Source organism: Camelus bactrianus, chromosome 10 (genome assembly GCF_048773025.1).
Source record: "Camelus bactrianus isolate YW-2024 breed Bactrian camel chromosome 10, ASM4877302v1, whole genome shotgun sequence".
NCBI classification, from domain to species: domain Eukaryota; kingdom Metazoa; phylum Chordata; class Mammalia; order Artiodactyla; family Camelidae; genus Camelus; species Camelus bactrianus.
The window spans coordinates 22,637,333-22,660,435 of NC_133548.1; the positions used below are offsets into that span (position 1 = coordinate 22,637,333).

The 23,103-nt window shown below is 45.1% G+C and overlaps 1 protein-coding gene across 5 annotated transcripts in view; it reads right to left on the reverse strand.

The window, feature by feature from the left end:
• The window catches only part of LDLRAD3 (low density lipoprotein receptor class A domain containing 3), a 227,365-nt gene that overhangs the window by 162,977 nt on the left and 41,285 nt on the right, over nucleotides 1–23,103 (reverse strand). Inside the window, exon 1 of one of the 5 annotated variants that reach the window (XM_074372169.1) lies at nucleotides 11,717–11,850. The exons of the other annotated variants lie outside the window; for them this stretch is intronic. The gene's annotated coding sequence lies outside the window, so the exon portion shown is untranslated. Of the gene's footprint in view, nucleotides 1–11,716; nucleotides 11,851–23,103 lie in introns of those variants that run through there. 5 annotated transcript variants of the gene reach the window in all.

Here is a 23,103-nt window from a genome sequence, read left to right on the forward strand (position 1 = left end):
CATTTAGAATCCAAAAAAGACAAGCATTAGCACGAAGTTGGCTAGCTAAGGTTTCTCCTTCTCCTTTCTCTTTTTTCATTAAGCTGAAAAATGAAAAAGAGTTGCCCATTTTCACTGCAGCAGCACATCACTTACTTAAAATAACTACACCATCTGCACCAAGAATGAAAAAAAAAAAATCCAAATCCTCCCCCATTGGGCAAAAGCATGCAGCTTGCTGCAGGAGCCTCTTCCAAAATCTCTGGCACCCACAAATTTCTATGTGATGAGGGGGCACTGCCAAAACTCAAGACAGCTGCTGCATCCTGCTCCTCCTGGAACAGAAGAACAGGCAGTAGGCAATGCTGATTTTTCCAGCTGAGCAATGGGAATTCTATTCCGCCGGCTGGAGACTTCCTCATTCTCCTCCTCCCTCCGCTCATCTTCTCCCACTGAGGTCACCCCTTATCGTGATGCAATACAGACTTGGTATCTGCAAACTATCAACAGACCCTGCTTGCAGATTGCTGCCCAATCACCTTCGTTTTTATCCTCCACTTCTGGACCATCCGGTCTGCAGGCTCCATGAACAACAAAGCAAGACACACACACACATTTACAGACACACGTTCGGCTTTAGAGTTCCACTTTGCAGATCCCAACTAGATCTTCCCTAAAACCTCCCTGGAGAATTAATACACCTCTTCCCACTGTCTGGTGCCAACAAACATAACGTTACCAGGCCACTGAAAACCAATCTGTTTTCCCTTTGACTTGCTCCTTCAAACACACGCACACGTTGCACGCACGGGCACATGTAAAGCACCAAGTGAGCGGGTCTGCCACGATTTGTTTGTAAACATCCCTGGAAAATCCCTTCAACCCCAGACTGCTCCAAGTGGTGGTTACCGCTGTCGAATGGAACCAGAGACGTCTGTCCTGAGCACTTCCCAGAGCCATTTGGTTTTCATCAAACCAACTGCTTCCCACAAGAGCTGTGCCCTGGGGAGCATCCTGGCTGTCATGGCAGGGGTGGGGGGGTGGGAGCAGCCATGAGTGGATGTCTGAGCTGGAGTGAGGATGATGAGCCTCTGTCTCCAAGCACGTAAGCAGAGCCGGTCTCCAGCCCTGTCTAGACGCTACACACTGCCCTGCCCACCCTGCGAGCTCATTCCAGGAACCTCAGTCTCAGTTTACTCACCTGTAGAAGGAAGATATAGCCCAGGGACATTGGTGAGAAGTTATAAAATGGCTCATGGATTCAGCCCCAGAATGCTTACCCTCGGCATTCACAGGTTTCCTATTTACACAGATCTCCTATTTACGAATACAGTGTATTATATTTACACTGACCCTGAAGGAAGATCGGGTGTCATCTTCCTGCAGGAACAGTTTATGGATGGAGGAAGTCGCTGGGACAGTGAGTGAGCCTAGCTGTCCTCTCAGCATCCACACTTCCCACAGCCTGCCTGACTGTGAAGCGGCGACCGTTACAAAATGACAAATGCCTTGTTTCCTTCTTGAGATGAGTTAGCAAAGAAAGCCAGTGGCTAGCTTGTATTAATAAGGCAAGCAAAGAGAAAGTGAAGAGGTCTAGGAAAAGGACAGTTCTTCACCAGGAAATAGCTTTATAAATTATTTTTGTACTGTATTTATAGCCTTATTAAGGGCCCGAAGCTGTTAATTTCATTTTTTAGTTATGCTTCATTGCATTTCATGAGGAAAATTATGTCCAAGGGGCATTAACATTGTGGGGATTTGCAGAGCTGTCAGGATGCAGCCCTTGCAAGGTCCAAGGTCCACAGCTCGGGCTGGATAGCAACACTGGGAGATGTTACCCCTGAAGCTAATTCTCCAAGGTGAGCTCTGAGCCCCACCCAACCCTGGCTGCTATCCCTCCTAGGCGCCCCTTAACAGCCCTTAAGAAGTTGATCACTGACTTTTCACCAAGGAAAACTTAACATCTATTGAAGCTATTAACACCTGGCAAGAGTTTAACATTCGTTCTCATTTTCTGCCTTCACAATAACCCTATGAAATAGACACTATGCCCATTTTACAGACAAGGAAACAGATGGAAGAAGTAACCTGCCCAATGACATACAGCTAGAATAGGGGTCTGCAAACTTTTTAGGCTAAATAATAAATATTTTAGGTTGTGCAGATCAGGAGGCCAAATAACACATATTACACTGATATTTATATAAGACCAGAAGAAACAATATTCCACAAAATTTTTATTGATGAAATTCAAAATATTACTATAATAATTGAGAACAATTTTCTGTAACACAGATCTATAAATGAATAGAATGGAATTCTTTTTTGGGGGGAATGGGGAAGGTGATATTTGACTGAGATTCAAAGTTAGTGTCCCCTACCATCAAAGTCTATTCTAAATAAGCACTATTTACAATAGCCCAGACATGGAAACAGCCTAAATGTCCATCAACAGATGACTGGGTAAAGTAGTTGTGGTATATTTATACAATCGAATACTACTCAGCGATAAAAAATAATAAAATAATGCCATTTGCAGCAACATGGATGGACCTGGATATCGTCATTCTAAGTGAAGATAGTCAGAAAGAGAAAGAAAAATACCATATGATATCATTCATATGTGGAATCTAAAAACAGAAAGAAGAGGACACTAATGAACTCACCTACAAAACAGAAACAGAATTCCAGATAAAGTAAACAATCTTATGGTTACCAGAGGAAAGGGGGTGGGAAGGGATAAATTTGGGAGTTTGAGATTTGCAAAGGTTAACTATTACATATAAAAATAAATAAAAACATATTTCTTCTGTATAGCACTGGGAACTATATTCAATATCTTGTAATAACCTTTAATGAAAAAGAATATGAAAATGAATATATGTATGTGTGTGTGTATATATATATATATATATGTATATATATATATATATATATATGCATGACTGGGACATTGTGCTGTACACCAGAAATTGACACATTGTAACTGACTATACTTCAATTAAAATTTTTTTAATAAAATAAATAAATAAAATGGTTAAAAATACTGAAAAAAAAAATATGACACCCAATAGAAAACTGGTCGGGGCATAGGAATGAACAGATACGTTCACTGAGGAGAAAACTCAGCCACTTCAGACAATCTCAGCCTCACTTGTCATCAGAGAATGATTAATGAAACGAGGAAGTTTTCTTTCACACCCATCAGACTTGCAAAAATTTGCAGTCTGCCATTCTCAAGTGGCGAGATGATGGGGTACAACATGAGCTCACAGGCTGCACGTGATGAAGTAACTTGGAAGAGCAATTCGGCAACTCCCAGTAAAGTGGAAGACGTGCCTACACTTTACCCCAGCCAGTCCTCTTCTGGGACACCCCCCAGGCCTGGGGGGGAGCACGTACAAGACAATGGCAAGAGAACATTCACCGTGGCACTGCTGTAACACAAAACTGCAAGACACACGTTCATCAAAAGGAGAATGGACAAAAACTCGAGTCCATTCACACAATGGAATACTCCCCAAGGCAGAAGTTTGATGAGCTGGGGTGGCATGAATCACCATGGATCAATCTGAGAAACCTAATGCTTAATGAAAAAAGCAAGTTGCAGAACAGCACTTAATCAAGCTTGAAAAACATACTACTTGAACGAATACATCCAGAAGTGAAAGTGTTTTTGAAAACGTGCAGGAAAGGAAAATAGCAAACGCAGGATAGTGGTTACCCTCTGTCAGATGGGATCAGAGGGGCACACAATGAACTTCAACTGTAAGAGTTCTTTGTTTCAATCTGACAAAATATCAGAGAATTCAGTGGAGCGGGATAGAAGGCACACAGGCTTTCTTTCTGTTAATCTCGGTCCTTTTTTTCAACCTTAAAAAAAGTTTCATTAATAAAATTCGTTACAAAGAACAAATATTATGCTAATATTTGAGGGAAGTCTATGAAAGACATATGGAACCATTTACTGCTAATGTTCTAGCATCAAAATCCCCATCAACTATAAAAGGAGGAGAGATAAAAGGGAGCAAGTGTTCGTATTGAGAAAAAAATGCAAGGACATCCATCTGAGAGATTTGGTCTATTGTGAACTCTTATCATTTTCTGAAAGGCAGCAACAGTTGTAGAGCAGAAGTGGATTGTGGAGGAAAAAAATAAACACATCTCACAAGACAGATTTACCCACCCAACTTATTAAGCATGACATTCCAGAAATAAAAATAGCAAGGCCCAGCCAGAAGGTCAGATATTTTTTAAATACTAACTCCCTGCAACGTCGGGGTGGGAAAAAGCCACGGGAAAGCCATCTTTCTCAGAATAGTCCATGCCATCTGCCTCCCCACCAACACAGGCTGCAGGGGGCGGAGCAAATGGGGAGTGAGCCAGGGCAGCCAAGGCTGATTCGGTAAGCCCCAGCACAATCACCCAATGGCCCATTCGCTTATCACTGTGACTAGCTGTGTGACTTCAGACAAGTGCGTTACCCTCTCTGAGCTTGAATTCTCCATTTGTGAAACAGGTGACCCTATCTCCCTGTCAGGTTTGTTGAGGGATGGACGGATATAAAATAATACCTATTATATGTATATATATATATATGTGTGTATAAACAGATAGATATAAAATAGAGGGATAAATTAAATATAACAGTGGGTGGCATATACTCGGCATTTAATCAACAGTATTAGTATTTGCTGCCCCTTCCTGCCCTCCATATCATCCTTGATCGTCTTCACAGAGCTGGAACTGCAGTGGTAACTCAGACAAGGCTGGGTCCCTTTTCTCTCTCTGCCTCTCTGCACCGATGAGGGTGGCAAAGGTCACTTAGGTCCAAATAAGCAGACTTTGGGGATAGTCCCCAGGTTTTAAGAACATAGCTAAGGTTCACAATGCGACCCTGGCTGTGTCTTTTCTAACATACTGCACTAGGGAAGAACAAACCTGACTCCATACTGGATCTGTTTCTTTTACTTTAACTTTTGTTTTCTATTGTTTCTGCTACAAGTTAATCACTAAAGGGATACTGTACTGCCTATAAGCTTAAATTATACATAATGGCCCATCTCTGGGAACCCTGCCTCTCAGGTAATGAATGTTAAGCTAAAACACCTTTGTTTAGCTCACAGGAAACATCCTGACCAGGCCCACCTGTGAATGACTGCAAGAAGGACAAACATGTCCCCTCCAGAGGCTGACCAGAACCAGGAAATGTTTGACTTCACCCTCTCCCCCTTTTAGTATAAAAGAAGCCTGAATTCTAACTCAGGTAAGATGGTTCTTTGGGACACGAGTCCACCATCTTCTTGGTCCGCTGGCTTTATGAATAAAGTCACTATTCCTTGCCCCAACAACTTGTCCCTCGATTTACTGGCCTGTCCTACAGCAATCAGTATGAACTTGGGCCTTGTAACAATGTGACAGTCTAAGATCCAACATTCCTAAGAAATAATTAGGCCTCCTTGGATCATTCCTAGGGCTCTTTAATGGCAGCCAAACTATAACCATGAACTAACCCTTCCAAATCACATGGTTATGAAGCCAGCCAAAGAGAAAGGTACATGGGATTCACTGCTGGGATATGGGTGTGGGGCTCCATCTCCCTGGGCCTCAGTTCCCCCAGGTGTAAAATAAGGCAGTAACAGATGACATCCAAGTCCCTTCCCAGCTCTTGACTCACTCATTCCTGTTTCTGTGGACACACCCCCAGTTCTCACGGCAGGCAAATACTCACCATCTGCCTGTCCTAGATACATTCTTCAGCATTTAAAAATAATACCCAGGATTTACATAGAGCTCCTTCTCTGAAGAACTGCAAACATCCCTGCAAGGCAGGTACTGAAGGTAGTTCCTCCTTCTTAAAATCAAAGAAACTAAGACCCAGAGGTCAGCCAGCCTCTCAGAGGGCAGGGCTGGAGTTAGACAGAGAATCCAGGTTCCAGCCCCAGGAGGAGACTCAATTCCTGCCTCCACACTTTAGAACTCCGACCTCCTCTGCCATCCGCAGAGATGTCTGGTCCCACACTCTCCTGAGGGCCACGAGTCAGACCTGCCTCGCATTCCCTATGGATTCAGGGCTCTCTGGTTCACTCCGATGAGCCACAATCTCCCATCATGTCTCAGCAAATGAATGACTGTTTGGCTTATCACTTCCGATTAGGAGGGGACCTCTGCCAGGAAGATCAAAAACGCCAGCCTGCTACCACCAAACAAGAGGGGAAGACATATTAATGGGTGCATCTTTTAAAATGTTCTTAAGTAGCTTAATCCATTAAACTGGTCCGTCCCGCTCCCACAATCTGCTCAAGCAGGCACCCTCCCTCAGCGCTCAGTGCAATGACAGGCCCTCCATCACGGGGAATTAGCTGACTTCTTGAGCAAATGATGTTTGCACACCTAGCAAGTGCCAGAATTAAGCAGTACTTACTGCTGGAGCCCTCGCTTCAGCCTGCACGTCTGAATGAGCACCGGTTTCAGAGTGAGTAACTCACCTTTGCAAGCGATTTGTCGGATCAGGTAAACACAAGGGCTGAAACCAGGCGGACTAACCTGTTCAGGATCTCCAGGTTTATGATGGCCCAGAAAACAAAGCCAATTATAACTGAAAGAGGGATTATAGAGCTGGTCTCATTCAAGTCAGCCCTGGAGCCCACAGACCCTAAATTCTTTTTTTTTTAAATTGAAGTATTGTTGGTTTACAATTGTGTTAATTTCTGGTGTACAGCACAGTGATTCAGTTATACATAAATACATATATATATTCCTTTTCATTTTCTTTTTCATTATAGGCTATCACAAGGTATTGAATATAGTTCCCTGTGCTATACAGTAGGACCTTGCTGTTTATCTATTTTATATATAGTAGTTAGTATCTGCAAATCCCAAACTCCAAATTTATACCTCCAACCCCGCCTCCCCCTACCCTATCATCATAAGTTTGTTTTCTATGTCTGTGAATCTGTTTCTGTTTTGTAAATAAATTCATTTGTGTCATTTTTTTATATTCCACATATAAGTGATACCATATGGCATTTTCCTTTCTTTCTCTGGCTTATTTCACTCAGGATGACACTCTCCAGGTCCATCCATGTTGCTGCAAATGGCATTATTTTATTTTTCTTTATGGCTGAGTAGTATTCTGTTGTATATAAATATACCACAACTTCTTTATCAAGTCATCTGTCAATGGACATTTAGCTGTTTCCATGTCTTGGTTACTGTAAATAGTGCTGCTATGAGCATTGGGGTGCATATGTCTTTTCCATTTAGAGTTCCCTCCCGATACATGCCAGGAATGGGACTGCTGGATCATAGTTGGTTTATTTTTAGTTTTTTGAGGAATCTCCATACTGTTTTCCATAGTGGCTGCACCAAACTACATTCCAACCAACAGTGCAGGAAGATTCCCTTTTCTCCACACTCTCTCCAGCATTTATTGCACAAACTTTGAATTCTAACTCCATTTCTCCCATGTTTGGGAAAAGACTTCAGTCCTCTGTGCCTCAGTCTGCTCATCTATAAAATGGAGATGGACCAAACACATCCTTGATAAGCTTTCCAGGGTGATCAAAGGCTGTTTCGTCCATCTTGATATTGGACTCACACAGTTCCATACCTGAACACATTTCAACTCTCACTGTTTATCATCTGCATCAGAAAACCTCTTATAAAAAAACATATATCTATATACTGGGGGAGGGGGGCGAGAATATAACTCAAATGGTAGAGTGCATGCTTAACATGCATAAGGTCCTGGGTTCAATCCTCAGTACCTCCTTCAAAAATAAATAAATAAACCTAATTACCTCCCCTCTAAAAAATAAAATTAAAATTAATAAATATAAATAAATAAGTAAATTAAAAAAAAATATATATATACACTAAAAATTCAGTGGAAGCTTCTGGGATTTTCATACATTTTATATGATAGCATGCAGACAGAGGCCATATAATTAGCCAGAGTTCATTTGTTAAAGGTATTATTATTCACTATTAAGGAATTACTATTATATAAAGACGAGGTGTAATGCAGGTCCAGAATACGTCATTACACAAGACATATCATTGTAATGTAGTTACATGATTAACGATTAGAGGAAAGGAGATCTCAAATGTAAAAGGATCCACCTGAAACTGAACAGGATAGAATCCCTGCGGCTGAGATGAGAGACTGGGAGATGAGAGCTGCTCACTAGAAAACGATTTTTCAATATCCTGAAGAGGTCCCACCGCATGGCTGCAGTTCAGATCAGTACAAGGCGCTGTTAGCGGGCGCAGCTCGGCACCGACTCGGGAAAGAAGTCAAAGGCTTGGTGAACGCCGAGACCGTGATTAAGCTTTCCACAGGTTCAGCCCCTACAGTCTGCATGATCTTCAGTCCCCTGGCACCCAGCTGGGTCCTGCCAGCTTTGCTCTCCTGGACCTGTCCTCACAAAGTCACCCATGGCGTCCCAAGCCTCCCAACTGCCCCATCCAAAAGTCACTTTCGGCCTTTGTCTCACACACAACTCCGCTGCAGTGGGCCACCGGGATGGCGCTCTCCTCCCACAACTCCACTCCCCTGGCCTCCCTGACACCACCTTCTCTGTTCCCTCGCCCCCACACGTCTGGCTCTCAGACCGTTCCTCCGCAGTCACCTTGGAGGCTCCTCTCCCTCCACCATTCCTCATCCGCCTCCAGAGTTGTGTCTCCTGCTGCGTGAGCAACAGATTCATCTTCCCTGGATAAGCGGTCTCGTCTGCCACAAAGGTCAACCTCCAACTCAGCTCTCTTCCCTTCAATTCCATCTCCCATCCACGGCCGAATACTTCCATCCTTTACTGCCCAAGATACTTTTGTCCCAGAACAAACTCAGCACATCCAGAACAGAACTTTGGATTTGTCTTCTAAACCTGCCCCTCGTGCATCACTTGGTATTTCGGTTGGTAGAACAGCCAATCATCCTCTCCCTCACCTCCGCCCACATCCATCAACCAGTGCAAAGTATTTCCATGTCCATTTTTCCTCACCATCCCTACCACTCACAACCCTAGTTCAAACCCTTCTCTCTTGCCGTTACGGCTTTGCATTAATGGCTTCCTCGCTGGCTTTCCAAGATCCGGTCTCGATCTCTAAAAGTTACCCTTCAGATAACTGTAGAACAAATCTGACCACAGCCCTCATTGTTTAAAATCCTCCCATGGCCCCATCCCATGAAGGGTAAGGCCCACGGTCCTGGGGTCAGCACAGGAGGCCAGGGTGTCCTGGCCAGTCCACCTCCCCAGCAGTTGGCTCCTCCATGCAGGTCACCTTACAAGCTCTCCTATCAGAATCCTCAGCAGAACTTATGCCAACCTCTATCTCTTCCCTTATCACAATGCTCCATTGTATGTGTGCCTGTCTTCCTGCAAAACCCCATGAGCAACTTTCACCAGAGGAGGGAAAGTGTCCTAATGTAGCCCAGAGCCGAGGACAGAATGTTTGCTGAGATGGAGGTAGGGAGGGGGGCAGAACGTGTGTGGGTGGATGGAAATATGGATGTGCTATAATCTCATGAAGAGCCTTTCACCCAACTGTCTGTGGATTATTCCTGCAAGTTAAAATTATTCCTCCATTGAGTGGACAGTCCACATTTGTATGTGGCTTGAGATTTATGGGAAGAAAACCGGTTTATTTATGCTCAGAGAATGATCTGATCTCAACTTGATTATTTGAAAAATGGGGATGGGGGAGGCAGGGTCCCAAAATACTTGTATTCGTATTATGATTCTTCTTCTCCTTCCTAGGAAGTCCATGGACCCTGGGATTTTTTTTACAAAGCAATCTTCACTTCTGGCTTGAGTGATTGCTTGAGCTTAAACTAGCCATTCTTCATGGCTCCAAGTAAAAATTCAAATGTAGCCCAATACTTTAGACTGTAACCTCGGCAGGTAAGAGCTGGCCTCCAGAAACCCTGGGCACAAGGACTCAGTATAGGGCACGGGCTGGCAGCAGTATCTGACACAGCAGCCTGTGAGACAAAACCAACGTTCAGTGGTGGCCCATCGCTCAGAACAGGCTCACAAGACATCAAGGCTGGACACACGTTCCTGGGGGAGAAGGACCAGGCCCGGGTGCATCTAGTTGCTGATAAAATCCGTAAGAGTCAGCCCTTCTGTTTCTGTTCTGTATTGGGTGGGAGGCAGCCTCAGTGAAGCCTTTCGGCTTCCATCCACAGGCAGGCTGACTCCCCCTCTCCCCGCAGTGAGTCCCAAACCATCAGCACCCTACACACTTGGCCTTTGTTTGTTTCTTTCCGTATCCAGGGAGAAGTGACAGCTGCACCCAAGACAGTGGCATTTGGGGTTGGGACTCTCATCCAGAGTAGGCAAAGCGGCGAGCCCTCTGCCACTGGAGACAGTGAGGGTGGCCTGGCGGGATGTAGGGGTCTAAAGGGGTCTGTCAAGGGTCTGCCTCTGTCATCAACGGCTACGGAAGTGCTGGGGACCTGGGCCACCAGCTACTCCCAGCCCTGGCAGCCCTGGCCTCTTCTGAACAAACAGCCCAGTTTGTTGACCAATACAGAAGGCGGCAACCCTCCACAGGCTCCGGACGAGGAGGGAAGGATACTGGCTCCGATACTGCTGAGAGAGTTTAGGGAGCAACCCTGATCTAGGAAATGCCAGGAACGCAGCTCCAGTTCTCCCCATCTCTACTTCTGTCGATCATGCGCCTTTATGCTAAACACACGAGAGACTGCGGTCTTTAAGAGAAATGAGGCAAGGGATTCAGCTTCGCGCTCAACATCCACACTAATCAGCTCCAACAGGCAACCCACCCCTGCCTGGCGCCGCTCACTTTCCAGGGCACAGCACCACCCGTCCTGTGCCACACCAAAGATAATGCATTTACAGACAGCCGGGACTCTCCAGCCAGGAGGAAAATCTACACCTAATTAAATAAAAACAAAACAGAAAACCAAAGCTTCTAACCAGTGCCAAAAAGAAGACGGGCTACGATCTTTCATGGCACTTTACAGCCAGGAATGCCAATCGAGATGATTCTTTTCCCTAAATGTGGTCCTCCAAAACAATCCTCTGCATCCCTATTTGCAAAGAACTCCTTAAAAAGCAATAAGAAAACTGCAAACACACCAAGAGAAAAATGGATGAAGGAAATAAACAAGCATGTCAAAAATGCAGATGGCTGGGCAACAAGGGAAAAAAGATGCACAACGTCACTGGTAGTTAGACAAATGCAAGTGGAAGTGCCATGTTTTAAAACAATCTGAGCAGCAAAAGCTAACAAGATGGAGAATACTGAGAGCTGGCATGGATGTGAGGACAGCGCCCACTGTTTAAAACTGGTGAGAGCAGAAATTGGTATGAGCTCTCTGGGGCCACTTGGCAGAGCCCAGTATTACGAGCTTACCTTTGGACTCACTGATTCCATTTCTAGGAATCTATCCTTAGGAATATATAAATGCATAGAGACACATGCAGAAGGCTTTCTCTCCTTACATCCTTATTTGTAAAAGCTCAAAACTTAAAAGAACTTAAACATCTACCAAGAGGGAGACAGGTAAATAGGATATGGCATACCCTTTAGAACACTGCAGCCTTTGGTAAAAAAAAAAAAGTCCAGGAGCCAGAACGTAGTGACATGGAAGAGTATCAACACAGGCAGGAGGGGGAAGCAAGCTACAGAACAATATATACTACATAAATCTATTTTTGTTTATCTCTAGAGACATCCGTGATAATACACAGGTTCCAGAACTTACATTTGTATCTGCCAGGTCCTAGAACGTACACTCAGGGAAGAAATCGAGAGGTCCTTTAGAACATGCATTATCCCTTCTACTGGCATCTTTTCTTCAAAATGAGTTTCTTAAAAATATTGCCACAGTAAATACGCCTGGAGAACTTAGAAGAGTCACCAAGATGATTTGGGGGCGGGATTGCACAGCACTGCTCACTATCAAAATACACACACACACACAAAAGACTGACTCCTTTAAGAAGCAAAAGCCAAAAGGAAAAGGTCATCCTATTCATGAATCTACAAAAATACAAAAAAGAAAAAGCATTCCTTAAAACTCCAGAGAAACAAGTTTGGGTAAGAGTCCTTTTACATAGTTATGAAACTGACAGCCCGACCATTGGCCCAAACTAAAAATATTTTCTTTTTTTAATTTTAAACTGAATAGGGGATCATTTGCAAAAACCTGGGGGTGGCTGCTTCTTAATGAGTTACTCCAGGAAGTTACCTAAGGGCTCTATTCCCTTTACTCCCTTTTGAGCACAACTATATTCTACAAAAGAGTTCATGGCCACCTCTCCGGGCCCCTCCTGCCCAGCCCCTTTCCCCGCAAGAGGCCCCCACCCCGGTGGCCTGGTGTGGGAGGGAGTGCCGGGGGCCCTGACTCTGATTAAGGGATATAAATCTCATTTGTCCTCTGCGAGGAATGTGGCGAGTCTCTCCAAGGCTTGCTCGGCTCACTGTGAGCCCGCAATTACAGCCTGCTCCGGACTCCTGCCTCCGCGCTACTGGGTCTTCTAGGTGGCAGCAAGCCACGCTTTCTGCTGGAAGACATAAGAGCTCATTCAAGGGCGCCTGGAGCGAGAGCACTGGAGCCCAGAGCCGCAGGCTGGTGGGGCGTCTGGTCGCCAAGGTTTCAGAGCTGTCCTCACAACCTCAGTGGGTGGAGGGTCATCCCACAACCCGCCTCCTGGAAAAGGAGCCGGAAATCAGATGTTTCTTAAGGTTGAGCAAAAGGAACGAGAGGCTCTTATTCTTGTCAGTTTCAAAACCAGGCAAAAGGAACCATCCATGACATTGGAAGCCAGAGGGGCACCATGGGGGTTCTGGGGTGCTGGTAATGCTCCTTTTTCGACCCAAGCATCGGTTCCCCAGGTGTATTTGCTTCATGAAAAGTCATGAGCCCCCTGCTTAATCTGTGCACTTTTCAGTCTGTAGGTTAAATTTCTATAAAAAGTTTACTTAAATAATGAACATCTTTTGCTGGCTCACCAGCACCCTCTCTGTCTGTTTCCAGTGAACCCTCTCCTCTCTTCCTTCTACAGCCTTAGTCATCGGCAAACCCATGGTCAAAGTCACGCCAAGTCCACAGGCCACAGTGCCACGATCTGGTGACGGCTGGGGGACTGGCAGTGTCGGGGAGGGGGAATAGAATGTCCAGCATTTATTTTTAATTGATTTGCTCATTTCCCCCTAATACCAAAACAGTCCCACTCCTTTTCTCCAATGCTCAAAATGGCATCAGACCCACCCTGATAAACCCCAGGCATGCAAATTTCTCAGGCCTGGCACAAGGCTCTCTGGGCCCCTCCACCGAACCTGGCCAGAGGACAAGCCTCCAGGGAGCACTGGCAAAGTCTGCGAGGCCACTTCAGTTCTTGTTCCAAAAAGAGTCAGTCTCAACCAGGCCGGGCCTCTCCTCCTCGAAGCCAATGTCATCTCTGGCTCCCTTCAGCCTCACCCCCCAGATCCTTCAGGGGCTCTTCTTGGCTATCAGGGGTACTTGGGTCCTCAATGAACTTTTCCATATAGTTAGTTTAGGGGCTCCCCCCTTCTTTTGTAATATAAAAAGGGTTTTCACTTGTTTTCAACAAGAAGGAAAATGTTAAGTTTATAGAAAACTATATGGAGGGAAAAGCAATCCAAAGTGATTTATATTCGATGAAACTACAAATTAGGCAAGTGAATGCTGATCTCTGCCTGAGGCGGAGTGAGAAGTCTGAATCTGGCTTGCTCTCTCCCTCTCTCTCCCTGGCTCTAATCAAGCTTTCAAAACGGCCCTGTGCCAAGTCACCCCACAGACACCCAGATGTTCAGGGAGAGGAGCCTCCACCCCAGGAAAGGAAGGCTGATCTTGGCTCACCAGCAAGGTGGCTGTCCCTTCGGATGGCACAGCATTGAAGCCAGAGCAGGCAAGGAGACCCACCCTGCCCAGGGGAGAGTCTGACTCCAAGAGCACTCCAGACATCCTCGGGGTACCAGCCCACACCCGCGTGCTGCATCCTTCCAGCAACTTCGACTTGCCTGGCACAACAGGGACCATCACTTCCCACGATGTTGTTACGGCCCTTTCATCAAAGTCCAGGTTGCTGATACCTCCCATCTGTGTTCCGCACACAGGTACACTCCATTCTTGCCAAGCACCCCTCTGTCTGGGTGTCTGTCTCTCAGATCAGCTTCTTGTGTTCCCACAAAACAAACAGCTTCTGTCCAAACCTCAGCCTGGAGCAACTCAATCTCCTGCCACCTCCCCACAACCAGGAAAAATCCCCAACTTAGGTAAACACAGAAAAAGCCGGCTCAAAGCTCAGACCCCAGGAGCAGGAAGGCGGTGAGGTGTGGAAGGAACATCTCAAGCCACACTCACCAGGCCCAAGAATCACAGACCCATAGTTCAGCAGCAAGTCCCAGATCCAAAGATCACACCAGGAAAGCCTGAAAAGAAAGAACCAACTGAAGACTTCACAAAAATAGTGTCTTTATTAAGGAAACAAGGGATGCCAGCAAACTCAGCCCGGCATCAGCTCTCTTGCAGGGCCTTCCAGATCCTAGCAGATAACACACACACACGAGGTACCGAGGCACCGAGACACCGAGGGCTCCAGCCTGGGTGTGTCGGCCAAACTGGTCAGGAGGGGCAGGAAGACTTCAAATAACCATCACCATCAGCCACCCCAACTCCTCACCAGGAGGGAAAACCGCCAACACTCCCTCGGGGGTTACAAACTCGTGAGGAGAGAAGGGGCTATTTCGTAAAACACCATCCAAAGAAATTGTTCTTCAAAGTCCATACTCACCAGCAAGCTGCCAAGAGGCTAAGGGGCCCTGCTAGCAAGCACACAATTTCAGGGAAATGTCTGTTTTTACCAAACTCCCTTCTGATTCAGGCCCTCTCCTCTGTGCTGCTTAAAGAACAAGAGGGAAGAAAGCTCAGAAACATTTAGAAAACAAAATACCATTCTGAATGTCCACACTGATAAACCAGAACAGCATTTCTAGCTCTAAGGATAGCAAATATAAATATCTATGGGCCAGCCAATGTACACATAGCAGATTTTTTTTATATTGCATAATGGACAAGTAACTTCAGAACTATAATGGAGAAATAAGAATTTCAACATTGCATAAATTTCCATTTTCTGCCCCTAAGCACCAGGGCTTTTTTTTCTTTCCCCTTTTTCCATCCACAGGTATTTTCTCCAGTTTCAAAATTCCCAGAGGTTCACATCTTTAAATAGAGATACAGCACTCAGAACTCCTAACCTCTAGTCAGTATAGAAGGAAGAATTTCCAACCTTAGAATATAGAAGGAAGGCAACCTAAATAATTATAATCAACAGTAAGAAATGACCTTCAGGGACAGCAGCGGCAAAAAGCAATTTTAGACAGCTCTGCAGACTATGAAGTCACATGTTCATGATGCCAGTGACAGGCCACCACACAAACTTCTCTTACACGTGATACCTACATTTGTGAAGCCCTCACTATGTATTAAGACCTGCATTGGCTTCAGCAAGTGGTGTTGCGAAAGCTGGACAGCAGCATGTAAATCAATGAAGTTAGAACACTCCATCACACCCTACATATAAATAAACTCAAAATGGCTTAAAGATTTAAGTGTAAAACAAGACACTATAAACGTCCTAGACGAAAACATAGGCAAAACATTTTCTGACATAAATCTTGGCAATGTTCTCCTAGGACAGTCTACCCAGGCATTAGAAATAAAAGCAAAAATAAACAAATGGGACCTAATTAAACATATAAACTTTTGCATAGCAAAGGAAACTATAAGCAAAACAAAACGACAACCTACAGAATGGGAGAAAATATTTGCAAATGATGCAACTGACAAAGGCTTAATTTCCAATATATAAATAGCTCATACAACTTAACAAAAAAACAGAGAACCCAACCCAAAAAGGGGCAGAAAACCTACACAAGCAATTCTCCAATATAGACATACAAATGGCCAATAGACACATGAAAAAATGCTCAACATTGCTAATTATCAGAGAAATGCAAATCAAAACTACAGTGAGGTATCACCTCAAACCAATAAGAATAGCCATCATTCAAAAGTCCAAAAATAATAAACGCTAGAGAGGGTGTGGAGAAAAGGAAATGCTTCTGCCCTGTTGGTGGGAATGTAGTCTGGTACAACTATTACAGAAAACAGCATGGAGAGTCCTCAAAAAACTAAAAATAGACTTATCATATGATCCAGCAACCCCACTCCTGGGCATATAACCAGAGGGGACTCAAATTCAAAAAGATACACGCACCCCAATGTTCACAGCAGCACTATATACAATAACCAAGACATGGAAATAACCTAAATGTCCCTCGATAGATGACTGGATAAAGAAGTTGTGGTATATTTATACAATGGAATACTACTCAGTCGATAAAAATAAAATAAAATAATGCCATTTGCAGCAACATGGATGGACCTGGAGATTTGTCATTCTAAGTGAAGAAAGCCAGAAAGAGAAAGAAAAATACCATATTATTATTACTCATATGTGGGATCTAAAAAAAGAAAAAAGAAGATACTAATGTACTCATCTACAAAACAGAAACAGACTCACAGACATAGTAAACAATCTTAAAGTTAAGGGGGGAAGGGGTTGGGAAGGGATAAATTTGGGAGTTCACTATTTGCAAATATTAACTACTATATATAAAAAACAAATTTCTTATGTATAGCACAGAGAACTATACTCAATATCTTGTAACAACCTTTAATGAAAAAGAATATGAAAATGAATATATATGTATATGTATATGTATATGTATATGTATATGTATATGTATGACTGGGACATTGTGCTGTACACCAGAGACTGACAGATTGTAACTGACTATACTTCAATTGGAAAAAAAAAAAAAAAAAAAGACTGCACTGGGACTTTTCGTATGTTACTTAATCCACACTGCATCCCTACTGAGTAGCTTCTTTCCCCATTTTATAGGTGAAGAAATTGAGGCTCAAGATGACAAACTAGGAAAGGAGAAGTAGGATGCAAATCAAGGTCGATCCAGCTCCCCAAAGCACTCTTTCTTCTCTACCACCAGTGTATTCTCAAAACAGCAAAAACAGACCACCTTATCATGAAGAAAACACTAGTTACCACTGCTATAGTTCTCTTTCCACCCTTTCAAGGTCCTAATTTGAGAATTATTGGAATAGCAGAACTTCTGATACACAAATTCTTCCACTATACATCTGAAGTGCTGGGGGACCATCCAGACGTGAAAATGTTCTACGTGGGCAACCCCTGCGTTCTTACTGCTAAACCGCTGCAGCCAGTGTCCTCCTGGACAATGACATTTTGCCACCGCATAGGCGCCACAGGACAAGATACTTTTGTTAATGAGTACCTGCTGCCTACTGCGTGCTCTGGTTCATGGTACGCAATCATTCAACTAATTGATTCATTCATTCACCCACAAAGAACTTACTGGGCACCTAATATACTCAAAGTTGGGGGTGCTACAAGGTTTGGGCACATTCAAAGCCTACGGTTGACCAGAAGAGAGGTGTGTGCACCTAAACAGCGGTAATGACGGAAGCTGGGGTCATAAATGCCACAAGACAGGAGTAGAAAATGGGATCTAGGAATCACCAAGGAGGGAGAAATGTATTCCAAGGAAGCAGCATGGAACGCTTCACAGAATGGTTTTCAACCAGGCTGGTTTTGCAGAGGGTTAAAATGTAGACCTGTGTTCCACACAAAATGTTAAGCCAATTGGAGGCATGAAAGCAAACGATCATAAGGAACAAAGGACAGAAGGCTGAACAAAAGCTTTCAAAGCCTGACAACGGAGTTTGGACTTTACTTTGTACACAACGAGAAACCAACACCACCAGTTTTAAGCAGGGGAGTGACACAAGATGAGTAACACTTCAGGTCGGTGAACCTGGCAGCCCTCCCTAGGAAGGCACTGGGGTAGGGAAACAGTAAGCATTTGCTATTGGCAGCTACTGGAGACTTTGAGGCATCTGTTTGGAGATTAAAGAGTTGGGCTTACTTTGTAACTCCATCCTATAGTCCCTCTTCTAACAAGAAATATCACGAAAAGCTGGTCAAACTTAAAGTAAATAAATATATTGAGTATTGAGTCTCTGTGACTATTTGCTGAAGGAGGAGACAGCCCAAGTCATCAATCTTTGGCTTCGGAAAACAGCAGATGGTATTTTTGGCAGCAGATCCACTGTCCTAGTTATATGTTTTGCTCCGGCTAATGCTGCACTTTGTATTCCTTCAGCCTGCACCACTGGAGCAAGGGGCAGGCAATCCCAAATATGTAACAAGCAATAAAAAAAAGCCACCCCGGGCTTCGAATTTGAGCATTCGGATCACCCAGATGCAAGGACATCGGAGTGGATTATATTTTTCAATCTCTGATGCTGGTGGGATGTGAGGGGAGGTGCTGAGCACTCTGTAAACAATTCAGAGCAGTTTCCTTCAAATCTTCATAAAACAACAACAGAGGAAAAAAAGCAAGGAGTAGAATCAGGCAATAATAAGTGGTTGTGGACGCAAAACTGGAAAACTCCTGATCCTGGTTAACAGATTTCTGGAAAATAACTACATAGTAAGAAGAATAAAACTAGCTTTCTGAAAAACTGTGTTTTTCTAGACCTGCCTTTTTTGGTGTGCTCCTTTCTGTAATAATAATAATGATGATGATGATGATGATAATGAAATTCTTGCAGGAGATGAAACGAATCAAGCATTTTTTGCATGGATTAAATTTCTGCTACTTTCTATGAGCAAATCAATAACAGAACAAACAGCATTTGCATTTCAACTGCACCAACACACTTAGGAGGGTGCCCAGCAGGGATTTTAATAGGGGATGGAGAGCCATTCTTTCCTAAAGAGTTTCATTTCATCCTTCCGATCCCACGATCCCACTTTTTTCCCTTCGAGAGAAAACTTTGGCAGGAGGAAAAACTGTCTCTTTTCCTAGTAGAAACTCATTTTTCAGGTTTGTAAGAGAAACATTATGCAGGGCTGTCTTCTGGACTTTTTTTCTTAGCCTTCTTTTCAGCCAGGTGACCAGGACAGCCAACCAAATCCTGCAAGTGGAATTCATCAAAAGCCTGGCAGGTGATGTCTGATCCCAAACCAGTGGGACCTAAACTGTAGTTTGGAAGCATTTGATGCAAGGAAACAAAAAATAAAGGTCCGTCTCAGAGCAGAAGAGGGAGTTTCCTACCAAGTGATGTTGACATAAGGAAGTCTTCACAGAAGTTCCAGGAAGACATAGGTAGGGGCAGGCACAGATAGGAGTTGGAGAAAGGATGGGACATCAGAACAGAACAAAATCCTTTCACTGGAGACCAGGGAGCAGGATGACCAGGAAGCAAAGTGTGGCGCTCGGCCCTGACCTCAGAGAGCTGGACACAAAGAAGACACAAAGGAGGGAGATATCTGGCATCGTCCCGCAGGAGGAAGAAAAGAAGGTGAGAAAATGGTCCATCAGAAGAAATAAAAACACTACACAAACTCTTTTCATAACCAAAGTTGTAAGAGACGGCCGTAATCTCCAGAGTTGTAACTATGCTGTAAAAACATGTTTCGAAAAATAAGGCTCCGAGGAAGCAGAAGCCCAGGCTGGAAAGCCTACAGGGAAAACAAAGCAGCGTTTCTTCCTCGCGCAGCACCGCTTCCTGCAGAAACACAGCCAGTAAGAACGGATTCATTTCTGATGAAGACAAAACAAAGGCCTCAGTTCTCTTGAATACGCTTATTAATATTTAGCCAGTTACGCACCGGCCTTTCCCAGGTGCAATCTACCAGCCCAGACACAGGCACACATGCACACACACACCATACACACGCACACACACGCGTGCACACGCAGGAGATACTCTTTCTCACCCAGCAGGACTGGGAAGCCCACAGAACTGTCCATGAATTTACAAACCTCATCTTGCAACAGGAGCACTTAAAGCTCGGGTCCCCAACCACAACCAGCTCCCCAGGGAAAGAACCTCTCTCCCTCCAAATTCGAAATTCCTCCTTCTATTTTTCAAGCCTTCCGGAGGTCCCAAGGCCAAAGGAGACTCCCACCCGCTTCAAGGGACCCTGGAGTTGGGATGAGTGAGCTGTTTCTTTAGCCACAACCTCATTCCCGTCGACAGCACCCACTACATCCAAACTGCGTTTTGCAGGCCCCAGGGTGTACACACAAATGGCTTTTTGAAAGAATCAAGGATTCTGCCCAACTTGTTTACCAAGTCTGCCTGATTTGTGTGGCCAAGCGTTCTTTACAAGCTGATAAATAATATGCCCTCCCCAAACAGAAATGGCACTGATGATAATTACCATTTATTGAGTGTTTCCCATGTGCTAGATGCCTTTACGAACATCTAATATTTATAACAGCTTTAATCAAAGGACTCATTAGCTCCATTTTGCAAATGAGGAAAGGCCGCTCAGGGAGGTGAAACAGTCTGCCCAAGGTCACGTGGAGTAATTGAGGATCTGGGATTTATACCACGACTGGGTCTGCCTCCACTTGGTTTTATCTTCTGCTGGATTCGTCCATCTGGCCCCAAAAAACATGACTATGGGAAAACCCTGTCGTCTCACCACCACCCCCTTGCCCCAGCACCCTGCAGAACAAGAAACCTGCAGGTCAGCCACAAGATTCTCCCGTAGCCTTCTCAAAACAGAAACTTTATGAGGACTCTACAAAAATCACTAGTCCACAGAGGCTGTGAAGTGACTACCAGTTTTAAAAACTGACAAGAATCTCCCCAGAGCCAATTATTAGGGTTGACGCAGCTCATAAAACAGACCATAAAAACATTTCTGTTACATGAATTTTGTTTTCCTCTTCCAGAGGCCTGGCGGGGGTACAGCGCTGCAGAGACACCTCTCCGAGGCTCGTGGTCCACCCCTCCCTCTCCGGGGCCCGCGGTCCACCCTTCCCAGGAAAGCTTGCAGACTCGTGTCTTCGCCTCTTCCTCTCCTGGCCCTTATCAGAGGCTCTCAAGCTTGTGCAAAGGAAACATTATTCACCAGCCTCCTCTACCAGAGGGTGATCTCAGATGGGTCCCAGGAGCCGGTTCTAATTTACTTAAACGATTGAGATCTCTGTCTCCCCAGTTACTCAATCCTGCAACACCGGCCAGCAGATATAATTGCAAAGCAGGTAGGCTCGACTCACCCATCTGCCAACGTGGTGCCAGCAAACGTTGCAAATTACAGGGTATAAATTTAGCAGGGTGGGTCCTGACACACATTCCTGCAAATTACATGTTCCCTCGCGCATAGAAAGTGCATTAATTACTTCGGGTGCACGGCACTACGTCCAGGAGAGCTGAGAGCGACTCGGGGGAATCTACGAAGATTAAAGCATAAATATATAATGCTTGCTGGGGAGGCGGGACTTTTCCAAAGCTCCTGAGTTAGAATTGTTAACTTTCTTTGCACAGGTTGAGAGAGAGTAACTGTGTGGGGTTGAGATGCAAGCACTGGACAGGGAGGGCTGAGACTCTGCGCGCAGGGTGGTGTGTAAGAGCCGCACCGGCCTCCCTCCGGAGCTAGAAGTGCTGCTCCGCCTGTAGGAAGGAGAACGGGCACCAGCGCAGCAGGGCAGACGCGCTGCGGCCGGAAGTGAGTCTGGATCCCCAGGTGTGAGCCCATCAGGAGAGCCCATCTGGGGCCATGAAGCACAGTCTCCACCAGACATTGAGCTCAGTACACAAAACCTACATTTGCACGTGACCCTTCACTACAGCCGCGTGACTGCAATGACACCAGCGCCGACTTTACGGAACAGGAAACCGAGGCTCAGAGACGCACTGCCTTGCCCAAGGTCACATAATCATATAGAGTCCTGGAACCAGGTCTGTGTGTGACCCTCAAGCTCATGCTCTTAAATCCCGGCAGCCACAGTGTCTGCTGAGGGGCAGCCAGGCCCCAGATGCTCGTCGGGGAGCTGGGGAAGGAGAAAACACCACACGTTGTTCATTCAGAGCCTCCTGTCGCAGGCACACAGCTCAGTGACTTCACCGAGGCTGCTCCATTTAATTCTCAGAACGACTCCGGGAGGTGGTCCATCCTCCTGACTGCACCCGTGAAGCAAACCAAGGCCGGAAGTCAAGACCATCCAGCTAGTGAGTAGCAGAGCCAAAACTTATGCACATCTCTGTGTACCTCCTAAATTCAAGGTTTTTTCTTCTAAACGAAGATCCTAATCTGTGCATTAACTGCCACTCTAATAGCTATGCAGCCTTTGTGATTCAAGGAGGGAAAGGATTAAATGAGACCAAACTGCTGGGACCTGAGGACACGGCATGGTGCTCCCCACGAGGTCCTGGAGCCCTGCTTCCAGCAGGACGGGAAAGCGAGCAGGCTGTTTTCAGGCCACCGCTATAGACACAGGTGGTGGGTATTGTTCAAGCTACTCAGCATCCATTTCTCCTTCTGCTTTACTGGAATTACCCGTCTCTCAATGGCTACGATGTAACAGGACCATAACCGGGGGTCCTGCATGCTCCAGCCAAAGGGAAGTCACGTGATCCAAGCTGAACTAACAGCTGCTCCCTCCCTGGAATGTGACTCTTGAGAAGAAGGACAGAGACCCTGAAAACATCCCATTCCTTCCAAGAAGCAAGATGTGGCTGGAGCAAGTCTCTCCGAGGCCACTCCGCTTGAAAAGCTCAGAGGCGTCCTGACTGAAAGAACGTCCACCTTACAGCAGGGAAGCAAGGCTGAGAAGACACAGGTAATGTGAAAGAAAAGCGACACATCACTCCCACAATGGCAAAATCTATATGCAGTCTGTCTGCACCGACACAGGAAGGGGGTATTAGAGGAGAAGGTGACGGGCGTCCAGAGGGGATGCACTCACTCTGATAGGAGACACTCCCTGAACCAGCCAGGTAAGTTAAGATCAGGCTTGGCCATCAGAAGGGTGACCTGGCACAGCCAGATCGCCATCGCGTCACATCTAATATTGACAGGACATTTCCCCTTAGTCATCATAATTTGGTGGATTAATTAAGCCTGCAATTCTTGAGCACCTAAGGTTATGACCTCAATCCGGACTTCAGGAAATTGCACATTCTTTGTCTTAATTGGAAATGCATGTGGCTTTACCTAA